Below are 3906 nucleotides of genomic sequence, written 5' to 3'. Positions count from 1 at the left end.
ATAAATATCAGCCGCAGTTTTTCGTGGTTTTGTGTTTATGAGTCTTTATTTTTTTTTTAAATTTTTTGAATGTGTATACTGAGTTCTTTCGTTTGGTCGTATTTCGTTTCTATCATGGCATTTTTAGTTCATTTCAGATTTCAGACTTATCTTTAATATCTACATTTTCTCTTTTGCAATTGTTCCGTAAGATCAATCAATGTTACATTTATTAGAATGTAATTGGGGTTCGTGTTGTTTATTCTTTAGTAGTTTTCTATGTTGTGTCATGTGTACTATTGTTTGTTTGTCTTTTTCATTTTTAGCCATGGCGTTGTCAGTTTATTTTCGATTTATGAGTTTGACTGTGCCTTTGAAATCTTTTGTCCCTCTTTTATTACAATATGACTATATATATTTATATAAATTAGCAAAACAGGATATATCTTATGTGTTGTTTGATACACCATGTACTATTTTATAGAGTGGTTTTAATCTTAGAGGGACGTCGAACACTTTTAATCTTTGAATGTTGAAATGTGCAAATTTTCAATCTTAACTAAATGTCGACTTGTATGATTTTTTAATGCACGTAAAAGTGTTGTTTGGTAGATCTTCTGATAAGATAAGAGTAGGATTTCATCAATCAATTACGTGAGGTTTATTGAAAAAATGTATGTACTTGTACAATTTTACCTCAAAACAAAATCTTGATGATATTTTTTCATTAAATAATTAAAAGTTTTCTCAATATACTGCTGAAATTTACCCCAAGGAACTTAGTTTAAATAAATAAAATTTATACGGTAATAACTGTCCTTTCCTGGATTTAGATATTTCTGTTTTAAACGGGAAACTCCACACTAAAATTTTACGACAAAAGGTACGAAAATCGTTCGCTATTGTTAATTTTCCATTTTTGGGTGTTCAAAAAGGCTTTGTTTCAAAGAATGACAAATGTTTTTTCATTGATTCACAAAAAAACGCATGAGTTTCTGCGAAAAAAATCACGCACGATTTTGTGTATGAAAGGGAAAGTAGATCCTTACGCGGGGCATTCGCGCATGTCAATTGCGAACTGACCCAATAATTTTATTATCACGACCAGTCCACTGATACTGACATTTGGTAAGAAGTAAACAAAGATGATAGGTAATGTGTTCAAATAACTGTTGATAGTAAGAAGATGGAAATAGTTTTCTTTTATTGAACTCATATGCAGATTAATATATACATGTTTCGAAAGGCATAACACGTCCATGTGTCAATATGTTTTATCTTTTTTGCTACTCATAAATCTGGATTTCTTAACAATGGACTATTTTCATCGTCTATATGTTGAATATCCCCATGCGTGTTACGTAATGTAGATGTGTTGCCACAAGTTAGATAACGGCTCATTATATAAGAACGAACAGTTTGATCACAAACACAAAATAAAATAAAGTTCCAAAAAGCCTGTGCACTATCACCATATGACTGTAACATAAGAAATGCAATTTCTACGTGTCCGCTATTAAACTTTGCAATGTCTAGAAAAAATCGCACAGTACCCCATATTCTAAGACAATAAAGAACCAACCAGGTAAAACAAAATAATTCGTCTTCTCTGCGAAGTCCTGAACTGATTTGATTCCATAGAAATTGCCGTCTTCTTTTTTTCTGGAAGTATAAATATTCTACTCTTTGTCTAACTTATTTCTACTGATCAATTATTACACTTAAGCAGGGTAGATATACTAACTATTGATAATATTTTTATGCAATCTTTCGGGTATTTTTTATTTCTTGGTATTTTTCAAATAATTGTAAGTAGTGACCATATGTTACATACTGTTTCCCCATATTTCATTTGGTTGAAAAAAACATTGACACCAACGTAAAGGTTTTACATATTGCATAATAGATCAAATCTGCTAAAATCATTGACAAGATTAGTGGCCTATATTTTATACCTGCGAATAATTATAATAATATTTAATAACCAAATCAAACAGTTATTTTTAATTCACCCTAATCTTGTCTTTCCGTTCTTTCTTTTTTTGTTTTTTTTGGTTTTTTTTGTTCATATCAAAATGTGATATTTATGTGATAAATGTACTATATAAGCTTTAAGGCATATGTTGGTTTTCATAGTTATATTTAATCACTAGTTGTCAAGACTGTTGTGGGGCTGTTTATTTCTTTAAGTTATATAATATCATGATAAACATTTATGGCCTTTCATAAAGATCGCCATGTATGTTTACATCATTTTAAATAATGAGATGTGGTATGATAACTTCATTTTAGATTCGTTTTATCTCCGAAAAAAGACGTTAATCCATGTTAACAGTACTGCTAAGCTTAACAAAAACACAAATACATTGTTTTGCATTTATGCAGAACTGTTTGATCCTATATGACTTACATTCAGAAATCCTTTATCCTTTATAAGGATATAAAGTATGGCAGTGATGAGATATGTAAGTATTTCCCACCCTTTTCCCGCTAAAAGCATCCATACAATTCCGTTGTGATCTTTTGACGTCACCGCTAGCCAGCACCACACTCCATTTATTCCTGTTAGTGATTCGTTTCGTCCTAAAACGCCCATTGTTAACGCTACAGTTGTAATGATTCCTAACAAATGTATCAAAATTAGTACAAAGAAAATGAATATAACAGTTTGAATTATATGTAAATCATAACTTTATTAAGGTAGAAAAAGCCACTTGGTCAAAATATTTTTAATTGTTATTATACATTTAGCAGGTATAGGTAATTCATTATTTGAGATTAAATGTAAGTGGTTTACTGAGGTCAAGTTATTCCGCATTCATGAACAAGTTGAGTTTTCAGATATCCTGAAATAAAATTGATAATTTGCGGACCTCATTATCAATCTGTTTTAAGTTAACGTATATAAAAGAACACCAATGTTCAGAAATATCTAGATTGTTAACCGTAAAATGTATATGCTAGAAAAGTACATACCTGGTATTCCCCAAGCTACCACATGCACACATATAAACTTAACTCCAGATAAATCTACAACTCGAGAAAACCAAACGCAGATGAAAAGATAAATTGCAATGGATGAGGTCCACAGAAACGAAGCAATACTTAAAAACGTCGTTATAAAACTTTGAGCTTTACAGAAGTCATCCGATTCGGGAACACCAGTACTGCTATTTTGCACACTAATATAAAACCATCTAACACTTGCCATAAAGTAGCCTAATGCTGATATCATATCTGCTAATGTTAAAGCAATTAACATCAACCGAACAGTATTGCGAGTAGACGACACAACATAGAATGACCAAATTAATACTAAACCTCCAAATATTGACAACAAAGAACTAATAGTTGTTATAACAGCTGATACATTGAGTTCTATGGAGTTGAATTTAATTGTATCGTTTGACACCGTTTCCATTTTTCGCTGCGGATTATCGTTAACGGTAACTAAAATAAACTTTATTCACACGTACATCGTATTCACAACGAATTCACTTAACTGATTAATTGACATGCATTTTTATCTTATCAGAAAAGATATCCTACAATACGATAACATGAAAAAAAAGAGACAAATAGACATGTAGTAGTGTTTATTGGTTACTTTTGAAGTGTGTGTCACCAATCAAAGGTTACAGGAAATGGACTTCCCTGTTCGATTTAATCCCCTTTTGGAAAGTTTTCTCAAATTGGCTATTGTGTCACCTTCTCGCCATATCAAAAAAATATAGATACAATATCGTTATTTAAATAAGATATATCCAACAAATTGATTTTTGTGTTTTTGTGCTGTTTATTATTAAATATTTTATATTTAGGTTCTATGTCTCTAACTTTATGATTGGGTTCTTATAGATAGGATTTGAATGTTTAAACATTATTTCAAGAGACTTTGCATCGTGAAAGTCCAATTCACACAAGTAA

General features: G+C 30.7%; 1 long non-coding RNA gene across 1 annotated transcript; it reads right to left on the bottom strand.

The window, feature by feature from the left end:
- Positions 1–2389: 2389 nt before the first annotated feature.
- LOC139500016 (uncharacterized) lies at positions 2390–3397 on the bottom strand. Its single transcript, XR_011658288.1, has 2 exons — positions 2956–3397; positions 2390–2601 (listed from the first exon to the last, which is right to left on the bottom strand). It is a non-coding gene; the product is annotated as an uncharacterized lncRNA (long non-coding RNA).
- Positions 3398–3906: the final 509 nt, after the last annotated feature.

Source organism: Mytilus edulis, chromosome 13, assembly GCF_963676685.1.
Source record: "Mytilus edulis chromosome 13, xbMytEdul2.2, whole genome shotgun sequence".
NCBI lineage: Eukaryota > Metazoa > Mollusca > Bivalvia > Mytilida > Mytilidae > Mytilus > Mytilus edulis.
This window is presented reverse-complemented; position numbering and strand designations above follow the sequence as displayed.